General features: G+C 37.1%; 1 protein-coding gene across 4 annotated transcripts in view; it reads right to left on the bottom strand.

Annotated features, from left to right (window-relative positions):
* Positions 1 to 23905, bottom strand: part of STK33 (serine/threonine kinase 33) — a 216821-nt gene that overhangs the window by 141625 nt on the left and 51291 nt on the right. The window contains exon 2 of one of the 4 annotated variants that reach the window (XM_012000248.1): positions 4591 to 4739. The exons of the other annotated variants lie outside the window; for them this stretch is intronic. The gene's annotated coding sequence lies outside the window, so the exon portion shown is untranslated. The remainder of the gene's footprint in view (positions 1 to 4590; positions 4740 to 23905) is intronic. 4 annotated transcript variants of the gene reach the window in all.

Raw genomic sequence — 23905 nt, 5'->3', positions numbered from 1 at the left:
AAAAAAAAAAAAAAAGAAAAAATAATAAAATAAAATAAAATAAAATAAAAGACAAACTGAAATGTCTGCATACAAGCCTATTTTAGTTTATTTAAGGAAATAATATGTGCCAGGTAGTGTACTGAGCACTTGCTATAAATTATAATATCATTTAATCTTTACAGTATCACTGTGTGAGTATTATTAGTGTTATCATTATCCCCGTTTTTTATAATAGTATCATTATCCATTTTTCAGATGAGGAAACTAAGTCAGTATGGCTATATGGCTTGCCCAAGGTCACATAGGTAGTAAACAACGAAACTAGGGTTTGAATCCCAACAGTCTGATTCCCTCTTGTTCTTAACCATTAAACTGTTTTCTCTCCTACAGTGTAAAACTATTTAGTATAAGAGGCCATTTATTCAATAATATTTACAGTGTAGAGAGAAAGATTCTAGGAACATGGCAGCCTGAAAACATAATTGCTGATGCTTCTCCTAACTCCAAACGAACTAAGTCTTTTAGTTCCTGGGCCAGTAGGCAGGTAGGGCCTAGAGAGTGTGAGTAGAACCTCTGCTTTTATGGGGTCACAGAGAAAGCTAGTGTAAGACTTTTTCTCTGCTAACTCAAAGGATATATTGAGGTCTAGTGGCAAAGAGCCATAGGACAAGAATCAGAATTCAAGGTTCCTAGGAAAAGCCTGGTCTTGAGAGATTTATGGGCCCCTGTGGTAGACATAATAATGCCTCCCTCCCCACAAGTTATCCAAAAAGCTCATCCTCTGAACCTGGGAATATGTTTCCTTACATGACAAAAAGCTGTTGTTGATGTGATTATCTGGTGGGCCCTAAGTAATCACAAGGATTCCTATAAGAAGGGGAAAAAAAGGGCAAAGGTAATAGTAGGAGATGTTATAATAGGAGTGTCAGAGTGATGCAGTGTGAGCAAGACTCATTAAAGATGAAAAAAGGGACCATAAGCCATGAAACGCAGGTGGCTTCTAGAAGCTGAGAAAGGCAAGGCAATGGATTTTCTTCTAAAGCCCCAAGAAGGAATACAGCCATGCTGACACCTTCATTTTGGCCCAGTGAAACTGATTTCAGACTTCTGACCTCCAAAAAAATAAGATAATACATTCATATTGTTTTAAGCCACTAAGTTTGTGGTAATTAGTTACATGAGCAAGAGAAAACTAGTATATTCGCCGAAAAAACAGACAGAGCTGGATGTTTTTAAATGAACATGCTGGTCTTCCTGGCCCAGATGAGCTGGTGCGAGAGGGGGTGGAAAAGGTGTGTGAAGTCCTGCCTGCTCCTTAGGATGGAAGAGAGGCTTTGCATCTATAAAGGTGAAAATGTGGAGAGCATCACACGGTATCCTGACATAGAATAAGAATGTGTAGTATCGGTGCAAAATAAGGAATAAAAACCTAATAATAGTCTGAGGCAAAAATTACCACACTGGTTTTTTTTTTTTTTTACACTTAGGTATTAAGGAAGGAGGTATTAAGTATTAAGGTCAGACATGGGGAGACAGCAGACAAAAGAGCATTTAAAGGTCTCTAGTGGGGAATCAGGAAGTAAAAGCACTCTAAAGTAAAAGGAAATTTACTGGTAAAGGAAGAAGAGAGGGTCCTGGTGGGGGAAATAGTTGAAATTTTATTTTCTTGTATCAGTGGAAAAATGTGTATTTATTACACATGTTGGAAAAATAGAGGGAAAAATCTACCACCACCACCACCAAGAATAAAAAAAGAAAAACTTAATTATTTGGAAATTTAGAAACACTTTAAAAGTGCTGTGATAAAAAGAATATAAAAACTGAAATTACAAACAGAAGACAAGGAAGAGGAAAATGTTTCATAGCAAACTTAATAGGACGCCGTGAAAGCCAAACTTAAAGGAAACCTTATAGCTTCAAGCTTCAAAAGCATTTCCTTTCTATTTATTCTTTTTTTTTTTTTTTTTTAGACAGAGTCTTGCTCTGTTGCCCACGCTGGAGGGCAGTGGTGCGATCTCGGCTCACTGCAACCTCTGCCTCCCAGGTTCAAGCGATCCTCATGCCTCAGCCTCTCTGAGTTGCTGGGACCACAGGCGCCCACCACCAAGCCCAACTAATTTTTGTACTTTTAGTAGAGATGAGGTTTTGCCATGTTGGCCAGGCTGGTCTCGAGCTCCTGACCTCGGATGATCCGCCTGCCTCAGCCTCCCAAAGTGTTAGGATCACAGGCATGAGCCACCACACCCGGCCTCAAAAGCATTTTTATAAGGCAAGAAAGATGAAAAAGAAAATTAGTGCTCACCTTTAGCAACTAGGAAAGGAAAAATTAAATACACAGAAAGTAGGAAGAAAAAATGAACAAAGATAAAGCTTCAATTAATAAAACTTAAATATCTCAAATTATAAAATGAAGAAATCTAAAAACTGATCTTTGAAATGATTAATAAAATAAATACCCCCCAACTTTGCTTGAAGGAAACTTAGAGAAAAATATATAAATGATTAGGAGTATTAAAAAAAATCATAAGTACAGGTAAGAAACACACTAAGGCAATTATAAGACAATAGTACCTGCAATTCTGTGTGCTATATACAAATGCTGCATAACGAACTACCCCAAAACTTAGTGGTTTAAAACAATTATTTTATTATGCTCACAGATGCTTTAGGTCAAGAATTCAGGCAGGGCTCAGCTAGGCTGGGTTTGTCATGTGATTACGTTGAGATGACAGCTGGGTTGGAGCTTTGTGAAAGTTCAAATTAGACTGTTTATCCAAGATGCCAGCTAGCTGTCAACAGATGCTGGTGGATGGCAGGAGCTGAGCTGGGAGTTTAGCTTGGCCTATCAATGGGGATCCTTACATATGGGCTCTCCAGCATGGAAGACCCAGACTTCCTACATGGCAGTTGAGTTCCCCAGAGTGAGCCTCCCAGAGAACTGGGAAAAAGATGCATAGCCTTTTCTGAACCAGCCTTGGAAGTCAGCATCACTTCTGCCATCTTCCAGTGGTTGAAGCAGTCATAAGCCTCCTGCCTAGACCCAAGGAAAGTAGGCATAAACTCACATCTTGATAGGAATGTCAAAAATTTTGCAGAAATGTTTAAAACCACCACAGCAACAAATATGAAGCCTAGAGGAAATAATTTTCTAGCAAAATGTAAATTCCTAATCATGACCCAAGAAGCAGAAAACTTGGATAGATCAAATGCCATAGAAGAGATAAGAAAAGTGATTAAAGATCAGCCATTAAAGAAATGCATCAGGTAGTTTCCCAGCTGAGGTCTATGAAACTTTTAAAGACGAGAAGTGTAATATTATTTAAACCAGGGACTTTCCAATTTTAGTGAGCCTCAGAATCACCTCCAGCTAATAAACACACATTCCTGGGTGTCATCCCAGACTGATTTGGTAAGTCTGGAGTACAGAACAGGGATCTACATTTGTAACATGCACACATGTGATGCTACCACCACTTATTCACACAATTCACTTTGAGTAGCACTGACTTAAATCAGGAGTTAGCAGCAAACTATGGCCCAGTGGCCAAATCTGGCCTGTCACTTGGTTTTATAAATAAAGTTTTATTGGAATACAGCCATGTTTATTCATTCACTTACTGTCTATCTCTGCTTTTGCACTACAATAGCAGGGTTGAGTAGGTATGACAGAGACCATATGGCCCACAAAACCTAAAATACTTGCCATCTGGCCCTTTGCCCAAAAAGTTTACCATGCCCTGCCTAAACCACTACCTTATTCTACCTCATTTATACCTCATTATATTTTCCCTTTTCCAAACTTAAGCAGGCTTTTTGGATATTCTGCTGACATATTTACTCCATTGGTTAAGGTGCAAAACTAATATGACAAATAGTTTTCATGGCACAGGCTATCTGCACTGTGCAACAACTAAATCACTATGTTGAAGAGGATGTGAGACTGCCCAAGCTCAGCAGGAAACAACGTTGCAATTGATTAGAGATGTCTCCTACACATTGAAAGGGTAACTTGCAGCATGCATGCTGTGTATTTGCTAACCCTGACTATAAAATATATAAGGTTTAAGATTATTTTCAAAATCTGTTGGATAACTGCAACAAAATATGAATGTAAGGCAACCATTTTTTAACTGCACCATTAACAATATATCAGATTTTGCTCCAAAGGCTATGGAAGTTATTGTAATAATATGCAAATGTTTCACACTCATAAAAAAGTCAAAAAATAAAACCATTTTGTGATTTTTATCAGAGTATAATACAGACCAATTCTGTCATGTTTGTACACAAGATTTCTGAGACTGATGTCTGCTCTTGAAAGAATACTAATAATGTTTCAAACGCTATAAACCAACATTTTATCAGTTGAAAATGTCCTTATTGTCAAAACATCTTTCAAAGATGCTAACTCTAAACTTTGAGGTAATTTTTGCACATTAACACCCTTTTCCCATAATGTTAGTTCCAAAATAGTGGCCCAGAATATATCAACAGCAGAAATTATATTTCAAGATTTGCATATTTACATTATTACTTAAAAGAAAAAAAAGTCTGTTGTTCTAGGCAAAAGAAACATGGCACAAGAAAATATGTGTACATGTTTGTTACCTTAGGCAGAAGAAAAACTGCAGGTGAAAATTTCCAGTGTGGGTAAGCAACAATTAAATACCAAAACCCAGTAAAGCCAGAAGTGAGCAGCAGAGCTGCCACAGAGAGCACTGAAGGTGGCACCAGAGAACTAACCCCAGAGGAAGGTCCTAGAAGAAAGAGGTGAAGATCAGCCAGGCATGCCCAGACATGGAGTTTTTCTCACCACTGTAGTCCCACATGAACAAAGCCTGGCACACAGAAAAAGCACCATTAATATTTAAGAAAGGAAAGATAGAAAGCATGAAAAGTAAAAGGGAGGGAAGGCAGAAGTTCACAACAAAAAGCCAGAGTCTTCCAAAACATTCCTACAGAGTTGTGGCTCCATTCTAATTACCAGATGGTGGTGTACAGAGCAATTAGGAAACATGACTGGTAGTAAATAAAACTTTTCCACCAAAATTGAACATAACTGAGGAATCAGCCTCCAATTGCTAAAGGACTGACGTGCCAAGAACTGGAGCAGTTCTGCAAAGGACACAATGGCTCCTAGCGTATCAGAAGCAAGTGTTTGTCTCTCCCAGTTCTATGTGCACCGAACCCAAATATAAAGACAACTAAACATCCAGGAAAAATAAAGACCCCCAAGAATTCTAACCTTGATATGTAAAATAAAGTTTTATTTATTACATGGTTTTGTTTGTGGTTTTATTTATTACATGGGTTCTCTGGTAACCCGGTATTAATAATACATAGCAAAAGAAAAGAGGGGCAGAATATCTGTTGTACCGTTGATAATATTTGTCTAGGCATGCTGGGTGAAATTATCAACAAAGTAAGGTAATTCCAAATTTTATCTAGCATGGAAGCATTCAGAACTAGAGAGTCCATGTTTATGCCCCCAAACTGTATATTACATGTATATAACGTGTATAGTAATCAAGTCAAGGTATTTAAGGTGTCCATCACCTGAGTACAATGCATTTTTGTTAACTATTAATTACCTTACTCTGCTATCAAACACTGAATTTATTTCTTCTATCTAAATGTATGTTTGTACCCTTCAATTCAGTTCTCTTCATCCTCCCTCCTCCCCATATTCACCCTTCCCAGTCTCTGTTCACTACCTTTCACTGTATACCTCCATGTGATCAAATTTTTAGCCCCCACATGTAAGTGAGAACATGTGATGTCTGCCTTTTTGTGCCTGACTTATTTCACTTAAGATAATGACTTCCAGTTATATCCATATTGCTGCAAAATGATATGACTTTATTCTTTTTTATGGATAAAGAGTATTTCATTCCAGTATTCCAGTATGTGCATGTAGATAGCTAGATAGATAGAGAGATAGATAGACAGACAGATAGATGCCACATTTTCTTTATCCATTCATCTGTTGAGGGACACTTAGGTTGATTCCACATCATTACTATTGTGAATAATGCTGCAATAAACATGTAAGTGCAAGTATCTCTTTGATATATTGGCTTCTATTCCTTTGGGTAGATACTCAGTTGTGGGATTACTGCATTGATAATAATTCTTTTTCAGTTTCAGTTTTTGAGAAACCTTCATACTGCTTTTGGTGGCTGTACTAGTTTACATTCCCACCAATAGTTTATAAGAGTTTCCTTTTCTCTACATTCTTACCAACATCTATTATTTTTGTTTTCTTTTCTATAATAGCCATTATTATTGGGGTAAGATGATATCTCATTGTGGTTTTGATTTGCATTTCTTTGATGGTTAGTGATACTGAGCATTTTTTCACATGTGTTGGCCATTTGTAGCTCTTCTTGTGAGAAATGTTTATTCTTGTCCTTTGCCCATCTTTTAGTGGGATTCTCTTTTTTCCTGTTGAGTTGTTTGAGTTCCTTGTATATTCTGGATATTAGTCCCCTGTTGAATGAATAGTTTGGGGATGGGTAACCATCTGGCTGTGTAGAACCCAGTGATACTTTTGAAATTTTTGCATTAATTGGGAGAATTCAAACCTGTAAAGTGCATTAGTAACATTTTAGAAATAAGCCCAATAACTCAATATGTGGACCATTAATGCTTCTCATACTGAGGCTTAGAAAAAAATCAGAAGACAGTACCAGACACTGTGGTGACACGTTCATACCCAAGCAGTCATGGCAAAATATCCATGTTCTCTTGTCTATTTTGTATAAAGGAAATACATTAGGGATGACTTTCCATACTATGTCTCCCCTTCTCTGACATCTTTCTAAGGTGCTTAGAGGACTTTATCATCCCAGGGGAATATTTTAACTCCTTTTATTCCTAAACATTTTACTTAGAATTTAACATTTTCCCAGAGAAAGTGTGAAGTCCTTTCCATGGCAGCCTTTGATCTCTTTAAGATCAATAGGACTTTATAGAGATATTCTTTCATTTATGAGTATTATCGATTGCAGTTCTCTAATTATAACAATTTCATTTTTGTGTGTCTTATGCCACTCAAAACAGTATAATGCCCACTGGAACCACAGATTTGTTTTCAATGGATGGTGATTTAATATGTTACAAAGTTGAATCTAGCCGTTTTTATGCCTTAGAACAGTGAGTTCCAAATATTGACCCAGACCTCAGTATGAAAAAATTTACCTTGACACACACACACACACACACACACACACATACACAGAGAGAAAGAGAGAGAGAGAGAGAGAGAGAGACAGAGAGAGAGGAACATATATAGCTGCTGGAACAAGTTTGAAGAAATACCGTTATGCTCAATGTTACACTCTTACACTTTCTATTCTATTTAATTTAAAAATGTGTGCCCACTAAAATGACCTATAGTTTGTAAAACATTGCAGTGTGGTTCTTCCTATTTGGGGGGAGTAGAGTGGGTTAGACTTTGGACTGTTTGGGGACTCTGATGAATGTACTGGAATCTGTTCTCAGAAAAATGCATGTACAAACTTTTTTTTTTTTTTTTTTGAGATGGAGTCTCGTTCTTGTTGTCCAGGCTGGAGTGTGACGGTATGACCTCAGCTCAGTACAACCTCCGCCTCCTGGGTTCAAGCGATTCTCCTGCCTCAGCCTCCTGAGTAGCTGGGATTACAGGCACCAGCCACCATGCCTGGTTAATTTTTGTACTTTTAGTAGAGATGGGGTTTCACCATGTTGGCCAGGCTGGTCTCGAACTCCTGACCTCAGGTGATCGCCCACCTCAGCCTCCCAAAGTGCTAGGATTACAGGCATGAGCACCACACCTGGCAGGGTCTTGCTATGTTGCCTAGGCTGGTCTGAAACCCCTGGCCTCAAGTGATCCTCCCACTTCAGCCCCCCAAAGTACTGGGATTACAGGCGTGAGCCACCAAGCCTGGACCCGCTTTTTAAAATTTTGTTTCAAGTGTGTTCATAATTGCTCACTGGAGCATTTTTTATCATGGCTGCTTTAAAATCTTGTCATATAATTCCAACACTTGCGTCATGTCAATATTGGTGTCTGTTACTGACTTTTCTCAATCAAGTTGAGATTTTCCTGGTTTTTGGTATGATAAGTGATTTTCTGCAGTATACTAAACATTACTATTTAGAATAACGTGAGATTAAAATGGACATGTGCCAAGCGCAGTGGCTCACGCCTGTAACCCCAGCAGTGGGCCGAGATCACGCCACTGCACTCCAGCCTGGAGAACAGAGTGAGACTCTGTCTCAACAGAAAAAATAATTTAAATAAATAAATAAATAAAATGGATATGTAACTAATGAATCAGAAGCTTCTTGAGTAAAAACAAATTTAGGGGCTGGGCATGGTGGCTCATGCCTGTAATCCTAGCACTTTGGGAGGCTGAGGCAGGAGGATTGCTTGAGCTGAGGCATTCAAGGACAGACTGGGCAACATGGCAAAACCTCGTCTCTACCAAAAACACAAGAAATTAGTTGGGCATGGTGGTGTGCACCTGTAGTCCAAGCTACTCAGGAAGCTGAGCTAGGAGGATGGTTTGAGCCGTGGGAGGCAGAGGTTGCAGTGAGCCAAGAATGTGCTACTGCACTCCAGCCTTAGTGGCAGAGCCAGACAGTATTCAAAAAAAAAAGAGTAACCGCCGGGCGTGGTGGCTCAAGCCTGTAATCCCAGCACTTTGGGAGGCCGAGACGGGCGGATCACGAGGTCAGGAGATCAAGACCATACTGGCTAATACAGTGAAACCCCATCTCCACAAAAAATACAAAAAAACTAGCTGGGCGAGGTGGCGGGCGCCTGTAGTCCCAGCTACTCGGGAGGCTGAGGCAGGAGAATGGCATGAACCCGGGAGGCGGAGCTTGCAGTGAGCCGAGATGGCGCCACTGCACTCCAGCCTGGGCGGCAGAGCGAGACTCTGTCTTAAAAAAAAAAAAAAAAAAAAAGAGTAACAATAACAAAAGCTAATATTTAAATAGCATGATGTGTCAGGCACTATAATGAGTATTTTACACATATTAACTCATTTAATACAACAACCCTATGAAGTAGGCACTATAATTATCTAAATTTTACAAATGAGGACACTGAGGTTAAGTAATTTGCCTGCAGTCACACAACTAGTAAATGGTAGAGCTAGAATATAAATCCAAAGCATCTGCCTCCAAAGTCCATGCTGTTGCAGTCACTGTGCCATCATGACCCCAGTAATGCATTACTGTAGCTTGATTTGTGTAAACATGTCATTGTTTTCCTATACAGGGAAATGTTAGGGTGAATCTTGTCATTCTAGTCATCATAGGTATTATAAAAGATTACTTTGTTGCCACCAACTAAAGAAAAAAGCCAGTAGCAGGCATATTTTTAGAAAAACAAAAGGCTCAAGAAGATAGGCAATTTTACGGGAATTTGGCAGAGTGACCTAACCTAACAAGATGTGCTCTTTCCTACACGAGTGTCTAGTGCTCAATGAACGCTTGTTGAATGAATGAACACACATACATATGCATGTCTCTAAAGAATGAAAGATAAACAGGATGTCAGCTACTTTTTAAAAATATCAAAAAGGGAAAGAACATGGAGTTATGATCTCCTAACAGGAGGACTTCCTAAAAGTCAAGGGTCCGGAACTCGCTTGACTCAGATGATAATTACAGGCCAATGAACCACTGCTATCTGGCCAATTAACCTTTCTGACAACAGAAGGATGTCTAAAAACTAAGAGAAATGTTTTCAAATATTACTGATAATATAAATTGAGTTTTGTAAATTTAAGATTTGTCCAGAATCTCTTCTTCCCTTGATATGTAACCTATCCAAGAAATATCAGCTCTAGCCAGAAGGATTTTACTATTATACAACCTGTAAAGTTTACAGAAAAGGTATTCTCAGGGAGAAAAAAAAACAATAATGACTTTCTGAAAAAATAAAATTGTAGATAACTTTGTTAAAAAACAAAAATGTAAAACCAAGTAAAAATTAAGATTCTCACCTAGCCGATTATCACAGAGACTTACACTACTATCAAACCCATTCCTCTAGGGGCTTAAAGGCAATCTCTGACACTGTGTTGCATCTCAAAATGTTCCCTCAGTGAGGTGATGAATCTCTTTTGCCCTGGTCTGATGAGGCCATGAGTGATCATTTAAGAATCAGTGTATCAGTGAATAAGGTAAGGGAGCAAGCCAGCTGGCCAACATAAGATGAAATACTTGACCTGGAGACACCACCAAAGTCTCAGCAAAAACAGGCTATGTCCTACAAACAGGTAGGAAGCTTTTCACTTTTAGTCTGAAACAATGGAGCACCCCCAAAACATCAATATCAATAAATAATAGTAAACGACCCAATAGTTTTGGACTGCAACAGGATAGCAAAAGATTTGGAGAATCTACCTGAAATTGCTTCTTCATCATAAAGAATGCCCGCCCCTTAGCAACGGATGCAATAATTACTTGACATTAAGATAGCCATATGATTTATTTGGCATTTAACTATCATGAATATACATAAAGGAACTCTGTGAGGTTACATTATGCCCTTAATAGCTAACTCATAACTTAACTGTAGTACACAAATAGGAGCTAATATAAATGCTAAGCTTCTACAGACAAATAAATAATATTTGATGTACCATCCTTCAGTGAGCCACAAACTGAAAGAAAGATTATATGATCAATTCAGGCCTGAAATTCTCAGCGCACTGTTGGTGGGAATGTAGATTGGTACAGCCATGATGGAAACCAGTACGGAGGTTCCTGAAAAAATTAAGCACAGAACTATCATACAACCCAGCAATCCCTCTTCTGGGTGTATACTCAAAAGGGAAGACCTTTGGTTCACCTCATAAATATATATGCACTCTCATGTTGATTACCGCATTATTCACAATAGCCAAGACATGAAAACAACGTAAAGGTCTGTCAGCAAAGGACTGGATAAAGAAACTGTTGGCCAGGTGTGGTAGCTCATGCCTGGAATCCCAGTGGTTTGAGAAGCCAAGGTGGGAGGATCGTTTAAGTCTAGAAGTTTGAGACCAGGCAAACAACATCGACAGAACGAGACTCCAAAAAAAAAAAAAAAAAAAAAAAAAAATTTTAATTATCCAGGTGTGACGGAGTGTACCTGTAGTTCTAGTTTTTCAGGAGGCTGAGGTGGGAGGATCACCTAAGTCCAGGAGTTTGAATGAGCTCTGATCACACCACTGCACTCTAGCCTGGGTGACGAGCAAGACCCAGTCTTTAAAAAAAAGACAAATAAATTTTTAAAAAGAAACAGTGGTGTGTATACACACAAGCATATACACACAGGAATATTATTCAACCTTAAAAGGCAAGAAGATCCTGCCATTTGCTACAACACAAACCTAGCGGATATTAGGCTAAGTGAAAAAAGCCAGACACAGAAAGAAAAATATCACAGGCTCTCACTTATACATGGAATATTTAAAAAGAAAAGAGCTCAAATACCAGAGCACAAAACAGCAGCTACCATGGATGGGCAGGGGGTGTGAGAGGAAATGAAGAGATGTAGATCAAAGGATACAAAATACCAGATATGTAGGGTGAACAAGTTAGAGATAATATACAACACGATGACTAAAGTTAATCAAATTGTATTGTATTAGATATTTCAGTTAAATAACTAAATTTTAGTTGCTCTTGTCATGAAAAAGTAATTACGTGAGATGAGATATGTGAATCAGCTTCACTATACTACCGATTTATATATATCTCATAACATTATGTTGTAAACCTCAAATATACATAATACATTTTTTTAATTTAGGTTTGAAACAACATTTTACAATGGAAAATAGATGAAGCAATTAAGGACCTGTAAAGAATTCAGTTCAGATATTATGCCTTTTAAAATATGAATTGAATTAAATTATATCATTACTTGAGAAACGTGTACATTTCAATGAACATATTATTTTAAAACTGACCTAATTTACTAATAAAAGAACAAGAGGCTTTTCATCTCTCCTTTTCCATAGAGGTTTTTTAAAAAATAGTTCTCAGTTTCGTGACTCAGTACTATAATACAGTTTTACAATTTTACATTTCCTGCTTTATCTGTTGAAGCAAGATAACTCAGTAGCTATTGTCCAGGTGGATTTTCATTTCACCCAGACCACGGTTTTATACAAAGTAAATTTTCTAACTTCAGAGCACTTAACAACCACTCCTAATCAGAAACTCTTTAGGAAATGCCAAGAAAAATAGCCAATGAAAGAAATTCTGTTTAAGTACAGTATGAACAACTCCTTACTAAATAGCTTTTCCCTCAACTCCAGTGCATAAAGTATGCTCCATACATATCTTTATATCACTATATATTTTGAAATTTAAAAAATATAAAACTATACAGTCCTAAATTCGTTGCTATTTTACTTTTCATTTGTTCAAATGTTTCACAACTTGTATCTGTGGTACTACAAACCCCTCCAAAAGACTTAAATTATATTAAAATACTACTTTCAATTTAAAGAGCAAAATATCTGAGAAATTAAGGTCACAATGTTAGAGAATCTAATGGAGTATGGATTTCTGCTTGAAGTACTTCAACCAGAAACCTCAGCAATCTTAAATCTGTCTCTCCTGGATATAATAAGTTTTAAAGCTTTGAATGAATTTCCAGACTATGTTTCACATCTCTCATAACTTCAGAAGAAGATGCAGCAGAGAAGCAAAGAGAACAGTCTCTATAATAATGGAATTTTTATGCAGTACCAATAAGTTACAGAGCCTTTAAAACAAAAGATGAATAGGATCATTTTTAAAGGAGGAAAAATAAGCGTTAGAAGGTTTCTTTGTAAGAATTTGCTCACAGGTACAAAGTACTTTTCAAAAGATCAAGAAATAGTAGGTTCTTTGATTCAGGATGTCATAAATGTTACAGAATCACGATTAAATCAACTATTAGTTTTAAAATATAAGGGTTTTATTTCAATATTTCTATGATAAATGTGGCTAGTTTCATATGTCTTCACGAAACCTAACTCAATTTTGATAGCGCACTGCCCAGGAAATACTGACAGAGAAAAATCACATGGAACATGTACAAATCTGAAATAGGGAAACAACACAAAATACATTTCAAAACTATTGCTTTTAAAATGTTTGTCATCTAAAACAGTGGTTCTCAACGGAAGAGATTTTGCCTCCCAGAGGATGGCTGACAATGTCTGGGGACATTTTTAGTTGTCACAACTAGGTGAGTGCTACTGGTATCTAGAGGGTAAGAAACCAAGGATGCTGCAAAACATCTAAAATGCGTATGGCTGCACCACAAGAATCACCCACTCCAAAATGTCAATAGGGCCAACACTGAGAAATACTGACCTTTTTAAAATAATAGCAAGCACATGATCAAATATGCTTGAATGATGTAAAAATACTTGCCAAATGAATTAATGAATTTTAATAAATGAAAAGATTTAGTTTTCACTTTTTTTTTTTTTAAGTGTCACCCAGGCTGGAGTACAGTGATACGACCTTGGCTCACTGCAACTTCTGCCTCCCCAGGCTCAAGTGATCCTCCCACCTTAGTCTCCTGAGTAGCTGGGACTACAGGTACACACCACCACACCCAGCTAATTTTTGTATTTTTTGTAGAAATAGGGTTTCGCCATGTTGCCCAGCTGGTCTTGAACTCCTGGACTCAAGCAATCCACATGCCTCAGCCTCCCAAAGTGCTGGGACTACAGACATGAGCCACTGCGCCCAGCCTGGTTTTCACTTTTTATAGCTTCTTACTACTTCATCAATGTGATGCCGCCCAATGCAGACTCTGTTTTGTTCTCAAAATATTTATCTAGTCATTCATTAGATTTCCCTAGGGTGGCAAATCTGACTAAAGAGACGAAAAATCACTCGTCCATTAAGGATCTTGCCCTATGATATAGTTTTCCAAGGAATCTAAAAGAGGGACACATATTCACCATGTAATTGTCACTCAAACATTTCAAATTTCTTCAGTGATTAAGAGTTCAAAAATATATTTTCAACTATGGGAATTAAAACACTATTATTTTATTTGGCCACATTTGTTCATAAACCAAGTTATTTCAAATTTACAAGTCAAGATCAAACAAAATTTAAATAATCTTTAGAAAATACTCATTGCGATTCTGTAATTTGCAACAACATGGATGGAACTGGGGATTATGATGTTAAGTGAAATAAACCAGGCACAGAAAGACAAATATCACATGTTCTCATTTATCTGTGGTATCTAAAAATCAAAACAATTGAATTCATGGACATAGAAAGTAGAAGGATGGCTACCAGAGGGTGGGAAGGGTTGTGGGTGGTAGGGGGAAGATGGGAATAGTTAATGGGTACATAAAAAAATGGAAAGAATGAATAAGACCTACTATTTGATAGCACAACAGGGTGACTATAGTCAATAATAACTTAACTGTACATTTTAAAATAACTAAAAGTGTAATTAGATTATCTGTAATACAAAGGATAAATACTTGAGGGGATGGATACCCCATTCTCCATGAGGTATTACACATTGCATGCATGTATCAAAATATCTCATGTACCCCATAAATATATACACTTACTATGTACCCACAAACATTAAAAATATAAAAGAAAACACTCGTGCGAAAAATGCAACTAGAAAAGGTTAAAATGCCCATGTGATTTTTTTAAATAGTAATTCACAATTGCCAGTTCAAAATAATACTAAACGATTTTTTTTCTTTTTTTTTTTTTATACTTTAAGTTATGGATACTGTGCAGAATGTGCAGGTTTGTTACATAGATATACATGTGCCATGGTGGTCTGCTGTACCCATCAACCCGTCAACTACATTAGGTATTTCTCCTAATGTTATCCTTCCCACAGACCCCCATCCCCAAAAAGGCCCTGGTGTGTGATGCTCCCCTCCCTGTGTCCATGTGTTCTCATTTTTCAACTCCCACTTACAAGACTCTGGCATTCCCAATTTAATCTAATATGAAAAACTATCCCAAATGGAAATTATATATATTTTTATATATATGCATGTATATAAATACATATAAATATACATATATAATATACATATACATATATAAATACATATATGTACATGGATCCTTAATTTCATGTAGCTACAGATTGATTTTATTAACAAATACTTAGAAGAATGATTGTTTCTCAAAAGAAAATTATGAGTAAATTTTATTTTTTCTTTATAGTTTTTTAAATTTTTTAATTGTTTTACTATCTACATAATAATTTTGTAAGAGAAGTCAACTATACATTCAAAGAAATAGAGCCTCTGATAATTGACATATACTCATTGTTTTCTATAGAACCATATATTATTCCAGGGTTAAAATTTAAGAATAGTTAACCATAAACATATGGAATTCCCAAACTACTTCTCTTTAAAGAACCTACCACTTATGCATGGGGGAAAACAACATAACTAAAAGAGACTTATTTTTAAAATGCTTCTAGCCAAAATAATAATGTCAGATAAATTACAAATACTAAGTCAATTACAAATGTTTATACATTATTCTGCTACTGTACTTTGTTTTAGTTGTCCTTAGAGACAAATGTTTCTATGAGAAACAGATCACTCCCTCTTATATTTAAATATTGCCCTGAGATAACGTTATTCCAATAAGAAATGTTCTAAAAACTGCATCAGCTAAAACCATGACATGGTCCTACTTACAGTCATAGATTGAAGAGCAATCCAAAAGCTTTTCAAATGTTTATTCAGAGAGAAGTGAAGGGCACAACTTCTCAAAGGGAAATGATTTTAAATAAAAACTTACAAATAGGAAGCTATCTACCAGAAGTGTAAGTCCAAATGAACCAATGAATAAGGAAATTCTTTGTGGGGTTATTCCAACCTCATCTGAAGCCACATGCACTAGGAAAACCCAAAACAATCAAAATAAATACATTACCTAGACATGCTTTCAAATCTACATCTTTATACTGGGAATCAACAACCAGTGAGGGTGCTGATTGTTCTTTTCATCCTTTTTTACAGCTAAATGAGCATGCAAACCTTTAAAAGAGAGGCAAAAATAGAAATGACAGCACCATTTATGAATCTAAAATAATCTCTGTGAATCAGTGTCACTAAATTGGGCAAAACAAAATACAAATACCCCAATCTAGTAGTATACCTTTGAAGGAAAATACAAATTTAAGATTACTAATGTTACAAAGTATTTATATGCATATCAGTCCCCTGATGTGTTTGTTTAAAGATTACTAAGTACTCTTTCAGGGCAATCTAGCCACCAACAATTAACTTATAAATTAGCTTAAGAAATTTTTATTAAGAGCCTACCATGTGCAAGGGACTGTATTAGGCACCGTGAAAGAAGCAGACTCATCCTTCACAGGCTTTGGTCTCAAGAAACATAAAGGTCTAGTTAGGAAGGTAAGACATGCCTAGAAATAACTTCAAAACAAGAAGAGAGATGAATGACCAACACAATCTTGAGCAAAAAGAACAAAGCTAGAGGTCTCACACCTCCTAATTTCAAAATAGTCATGTGTTGCTTAACAATGGGAATACATTTGAGAACTGTGTCAATGGGTAATTTATCACTGTGCAAACACCATAGAGTGCGCTTACACAAACCTAGATGGTCCAACCTACTACACACACAGGCTATGTGGTGTAGCCTCTTCTTCCCAGGCTACAAACCTGTATAGCATTTTACTGTATTAAATATTGTAGGCAATTGTAACACAATGGTATTTGTGTATCTAAACATAGAAAAAGTACAGTAAAAACACAGATAAAATATTTTTTAAATGATACACCTGTATAGGGCGCTTACCACGAATGCAGCTTGCAGGACAGGAAGATACTCTGGGTAGAACACTGAGTCAGTGGTGAGTGAATGTGAAGGCACAGGTCATTACTGCATACTACTGTACACTTTACAAATACTTGTACACTTAGGCTACACTAAATTTATTTTTAAAACTTTTTCTTTCTTCAATAATTAACTCTAGCTTACTGTAACTTTTTATTGATATATGAGAATTGCACATATTTATGAGGTACCTGTGAGATTTTGATACATTCACACAACATGTAATGATCAAATTAGGGTAATTAGGCTATCCATTACCTGAAACATTTATCATTTCTTTATGCTGGAAACATTCCAAATCTTGTCTTCTAGCTATTTTGAAATATAAAATAAATTACTGTTAACTATAGTCACGCTACTGTGCTATCAAACCCTAAAACTTATTCCTTCTATCTAACTATATTTTTGTACTCACTAACCAACCTCTCTTCATCCCCACTACCTTACCCTTCTCAGCTACTTGGAACCATCAGTCCACTCTCTACCTCTATGGCATTAACTTGTTTATCCCCCACGTGAGTGAAATCATGCAATATTTGTCTTTCTGTGCCCGGCTTATTTAAGATAATGATCTCCAGTTCCCCCCAAGTTGCTGCAAATGACAGGATTTCATTGTCATTTATGGCTGAATAATATTCCGCTGTGTATATTTACCACATTTTCTTTATCCATTCATCCACTGGTGGGCACTTAGGTTGATTCCATATCTTGGCTATTGTGAATAGTGCTGCAACAAACATGGGAATGCAGGTATCCCTTTGATATACTGATTTCTTTTCTTTTGGATAAATATCCAGCAGTGGGATTGCTGGATCATACAGTAGACTATTTTTAATTTTCTGAGGAACCTCCATAATGTTTCCATAATGGATGTACTAATTCAAATTCCTACCAACAGTGCACTAGCTTCTCCCTTTCTTCACATCCTCACTAGCATCTGTTACTTTTCCTTTTGGAGAATAGCCATTTTAACTGATGCAAAATACCACATTGTGGTTTTGATTTGCATTTCCCTTATGATTAGCGATAAGAATTTTTTCATATAGAGTTGGCCATTTTTATGTCTTCTTTTTTGTTGTTGTTTGTTTCTTCTGAGACGGAGTTTCGCTCTTGTTGCGCAATCTCAGCTCACTGCAACCTCCGCCTCCCAGGTTCAAGTGATTCTCCTGCCTCAGCCTCCCTAGTAGCTGGGATTACAGGCATGCGCCACCATGCGTGACTAATTTTGTATTTTTCTTAGAGGCAAGGTTTCACTACGTTGACCAGGCTGGTCTCGAACTCCTGACCTCAGGTGATCCGCCCGCTGCAGCCTCCCAAAGTGATGGGATTACAGGTATTAGCCACTGCACCTAGCCCTGTATGTCTTCTTCTGAGAAGCTATTCAGGTCATTTGCTCATTTTTAAAATCAGATTATTCATTATTTTGCTATTGAATTGTTTGAGTTCCTTATCTATTCTGGTTATGAATTCCTTGTGGATGGAGAGTTTGTAAATATTTTCTTCCATTCTGTAGGTTGTTGCTTCACTCTGTTAATTGGTTCCTTTGCTGTGCAAAAGCTTTTTAACTTGATGTAATCCCATTTGTCTATTTTCGCTTTTGTTGCCTGTGCTTTTGGGGTCTTATCCAAAAAAAATCTTTGCCTAGACCCACATATACACTATGGAATACTATGTAGCCATAAAAAAGGATGAGTCCGTGTCCTTTGTAGGGACATGGATGAAGCTGTAAACCATCATTCTCAGCAAACCATCACAAGAACAGGAAACCAAACACCATATGTTCTCACTCATAGGTGGGAACTGAACAATGAGAACACTTGGACACAGGAAAGGGAACATCACACACCGGGGCCTGTTGTGGGGTGGGGGGAGGTGGAAGGGATAGCATTAGGAGATACACCTAATGTAAATGACGAGTTAATGGGTGCAGCACACCAACATGGCACATGCATACGTATGTAACAAACCTGCACGCTGTGCATATGTACCCTAGAACTTAAAGTATACCACAAAAAAAGTTTCATGGTTTCAAGTCTTACATTTAAACCTTCAATGCATTTATTTTGTTTTTGGATATGGTGAGAGATAGGGATCTAGTTTCCTTCTTCTGCATATGGATATACAGTTTCCCCAGTATCATGTATTAGAGAGGCTGTCCTTTCCACAATGCATGTTTCTGGAACATTTGTTGAAAATAAGTTGGCTATAAATGTATGGATTTATTTCTGAGTTATCTATTCTGTTCCATTGGTCTGTGTGTCTATTTTTATGCCAGTACAATGCTGTTCTGGTTACTATAGTTTTATAACATATTTTGAAGTCAAAAATTGTGATGCCCTCAACTGCGTTATTTTTGCTCACAATTCTTTTGGCTATTCAGTCTTTTGTGGGTCCACACAAATTTTAAAAAAAAAATTCTATTCTGTAAAGAATGTCATTGGTATTTTGGGAGGGATTGCATTGAATCTGTAGATCACTTTGGGTAGTATGAACACTTCAATAATATTAATTCTCCCAATACATGATCATGGTACATCTTTCCATTTGTTTGTGTTCTCTTTGATTTCTTTCTTCATATTTTATCATTTTCATTACAGAAATATTTTACTTCTTTGGTTAAATTTTTTCCTAGGTGTCTTATTTTTTGGTTAAATTTATTTCTAGGTGTTTTATATTTTTGTAGCTATTGTAAATGAGATTACTTTCTTAATTTCTCAGATTGTTCACTGTTGGTGTATAAAAATACTGCTGATTTTTGCATGCTGGTTTTGTATAAAGGACATCCAGATTGGAAAGGAGAAAGCCAATTTATCCTTTTTCACAGATGACATGATCTTATATTTAGGAAAACCTAAAGACTCCACCAAAAAAGGGTTAGAACTGATAGACAAATTGTTAGCTGTGGTGTGGTCATATACGGTCTCTATTGATTTCAGGTATGTTCCTTCTATACTCAGTTTGTTCAGAGTTTTTATCATGAAGGGATGTTAAATTTTATTGAATACTTTTTCAGTATCTATTGAAATGACCATATATGAATACTTTTACTGAAATGACCATATAATTTTTGTTTTTGATTCTGTTAATCAGATATGTCACATTAATTTACATATGATGAAACATCCTTGCATCCCTGGTGTAAATCACACTTGATTGTGGTAAATGATCTTTTCAGCATGTTGTTGAATTTGCTAGTGTTTCATTGAAGATTTCTGCATCTATGTTCAATAGGGATATTGGCCTGTAGTTTTCTTTTCTTTTCTTTTCTTCTGTTATGGCTTTGCCTGATTTTGGTGTGAGACTGATGCTAGCCTTGTAGAATGAGTTTGGACTATTCCCTCCTCAATTTTCTGAAATAGTTTGAATACAAATGATATTAGCTTTTCTTTACCCATTCGTGAGAATTCAATAGTGAAGACATTGGGTCCTGAGCTTTATTGGGAAACTTCTGATTGTTGCTTCAATCTCATAAATCACTATTAGTCTGTTCAGGTTTTCTATTTCTTCATGGTTCAATTCTTATATGTTATGTATATAGGAATTTATTCATTTCTTCTAAGTTTTTCAATTTGTTGGTATATAGTTGTTCGTGAGATTCTATAATGATCCTTTGTATTTCTGTGGTTATCAGCTGTAATGTTTTCATCTCTGATTTTATTTATTTGGGTCTTCTCTCTTTTTTCTTAGTCTAGCCAAAGATTTATTGATTTTCAGATTTTAAAAAAGACAACTTTTAAATTCATTGATTTTTTAAGTCAGCTTATCTTTACTTAAAACAAAAGTCAGTGTTTCTGTAACATGATTTCAAATAAATGTCAAATACTAACTTTGTACTTTGTATTTCCGTAATTACAAATATCACTCTGAACGAATCATGGCTTTCAGTGATATATCAGCATCTTCTGCAAAAGTTTTATATAACTATATAATTAATGAACAAACAATTGTAACAATTTTGAAGAAATATTATTTGATGATAGTAATAATTCTTCTTACAAAAATACTTTTGTTTGAAACTCTATATAATAATAAGGTCCCAGAATATGTAATTTAAAATAGCAATAGTTTCAGGGTGGTCTTTTGTAATTTTTTTTAGCCTCAAATGCATTTATTTCTGCTCTGATCTTTATTATTTTTCTTTCCTTCTACTAATATACTAGCCAGGTTGGTCTCAAACTCCTGACCTTGTGATCTACCCGCCTCAGCCTCCCAAAGTGCTAGGATTACAGGCATGAGCCACCACACTCAACCAGGATTTTCTTGCATTGTCAGGCTGCAAATTTTCTGAACTTTCATGCTTTGTTTCCCTTATAAAACTGAATACCTTTAACAGCACCCAAGTCACCTAGGTGCTTTGCTGCTTAGAAATTTCTTCCACCAGATACTCTAAATCATCTCTCTGAAGTTCAAAGTTCCACACATCTCTAAGGCAGGTGAAAAACGTCACTGGTCTCTTTTCTAAAACATAACAAGAGTCACCTTTGCCCCAGTTCCCAACAAGTTCCTCATTTCCATCTGAAACTACCTCAGCCTGGACTTAGTTGTCCATATCACTTTCAGCATTTTGGGCAAAGCCATTCAACAAATCTCTAGGAAATTCCAAACTTTTCCACACTTCCTGTCTTCTTCTGAGCCCTCCAAACTGTTCCAACCCCTGCCTATTACCCAGTTCCAAAGTCACTTCCACATTTTTGGGTATTTACGGCAGCACCACAATCTACTGGTACCAATTTACAGTGTAAGTGTTCACACTGCTGATAAAGACATACCCAAGACTGGAAGAAAAAGAGGTTTAGCGGACTCACAAAGAGGTTTAGCGGACTCACAGCTCTATATGGCTAGGGAGGTCTCCCAATCATGGCAGAAGGCAAGAAAGAACAAGTCATAGTTTACATGGATGGCAGCAAGCAAAACGACTCCCTGAACTTCTTTAAGGGGGTTATTCTGAATTCTTTTTTTTTTTTTTTTTTTTGAGACAGAGTCTTGTTCTATCACCCAGGCTGGTGTGTAGTGGTGCAATCTTGGCTCACTGCAACTTTTGCATCCTGGGTTCAAGTGACTCTCCTGCCTCGGCCTCCTGAGTAGCTGGGACTATAGGTGCCTACTACCACAACTGGCTAATTTTTGTACTTTTAGTAGAGACAGAGTTTTACCATGTTGGCCAAGCTAGTCTCGAACTCCTGACCTCAAGCGATCTGCACACCTCAGCCTCCCAAAATGCTATGATTACAGGCATGAGCCACCATGCCTGGCCTTATTCTGAATTCTTAGTCAGACATTTCATAGATCTGCAATGCTTCTGGGAACACTGCTAGAGCTCTGTTAGTATCTTTTGGTGGTATTATATTTTCCTGAGTTTTCACAATCCTTGTGTCTTTTTGTTGATGACTCCACATTTAAGGAGAGAGCTGCCTCCACTAGTTTTTGCAGGTGTTCTTTGGTGGTGTTGGACCTTTACTTCTTCATATCAGAACTTAAACTCCGGCTTGTCATTTTTTCCCATTCTGCGCAGAACTTGTAGTGAGCGTAAGAACTAAAACTTTACCCCAGAACTATATTGCTGTGCTGTTATTGCTTCCTAATCTAGGAAAAACATAAATGGGCACCAGAACTTAATCCCGGCCTTTTAGTTATTTCTAGGTCAGGGGAAGGCTTGATTCAAACGCCTAGGCTTTGTGGAAAATCCTGCTAGGTATTCCAGCCTTTCCATGAACTGTGCCCTTGCAGCACTATGCCCCTGGCCTGTCTCTCCAACATGGTGTCCCTGCTGATTGGAGAGCTAAAGAGCCACCAAGATCTGCACACCAGTCACTGTGCTCAGTGCCTCTGTGTGCCCCCAATTCACCCCTAGATGGTACAACCCTCCTGGTATTCCCAGTGGTTCCTATGGAGTACATCTCGAGTAGGCTTCTCACAAAGATTCCAGACCAGTGGCGAGAATGAATGCCTACCTCCAATTCCCTCCTCTCACCCTATAAGCCATAGATCTAGAAAAATTCTCTGTGAGTGGCATTATGCCAGCTTGGGGAAGGAAGTGGCACAGACTGAAATGACCTTTTCTCTTAACGCTTATCTCGATTCTGTGAGTCTACGGGGTTTCTCAGTTTCTCCTCCAAGTTCTGGTATATTCAGGATGGTATTCTTGTTTTTAAATCATTTCTAGTTGTATTTTTGTAGGGAAAGTGATGCCAGAGGATCTTCTATTCTGTCATTTTGCTGACATCACCTTGCTTGCTGTAACTTTTCTACTTCATAAACCTTTTACCTTTTTTTAAAGTTTTTGCTTCTTTTTAATAACACATAGCTTAAAACACAAACAGAGGTTCAGCTGTACAAAACTATTTTATCTCTTTATATCCTTACTCTACAAGCTTTTCTCTATTTTTCAGTTCTTTTACTCATTTTTTTTTACTTTTTAAACTTTCTTGTTAAAAACTAAGACACATACACACACATTAGTCTACATCTACACAGGATGAGGATCATCAGTATCACTGTCTTCCTCCTCCACATTTTGTTCCTCTGGAAGGTCTTCAGGGGCAATAACAAGCATGGAGCTGTTATCTCCTATGATAAAAATGCCTGCTTCTGGATACCTCCTGAAGGACCTGCCTGAGGCTGCTTAACAGTTAACTTTTTTAATAAGTGAAAAGAATAGACTCTAAAATAACAAAGAGCATAATAAAGGCTGGGTGATGGCTCATGTCTATAATCCCAACACTTTAGGAGGCCAAGGCAGGAGGATCGCTCGAGCCCAGGAGTTCAAGAGCTGCCTGGGCCATACAGTGAGACCTTATCTCCACACACACAAAAAAAAATTACATTAGCCAGGTATGTGGCACACACTTATAGTCCCAGATACTCAGGAGGCTGAGGCAGGAGGATCACTTGAATCTAGGAGTTCAAGGCTGCAGAGTAAGCTACGATGAAGCCACTATACTCTAGCATGGGTGACAGAGGGAGACTCTGTCTCAAAAAAAAAAAAAAAAAAAAATATATGTATATGGTATACATATCATATATATAAGTAAATATATAAACGAGTAACATAATTGCTTAT

This window comes from Mandrillus leucophaeus, unplaced genomic scaffold, assembly GCF_000951045.1.
Source record: "Mandrillus leucophaeus isolate KB7577 unplaced genomic scaffold, Mleu.le_1.0 Scaffold622, whole genome shotgun sequence".
NCBI classification, from domain to species: domain Eukaryota; kingdom Metazoa; phylum Chordata; class Mammalia; order Primates; family Cercopithecidae; genus Mandrillus; species Mandrillus leucophaeus.
Note: the sequence above shows the minus strand (reverse complement) of the source record. Positions and strands in the feature narration are given on the sequence as shown.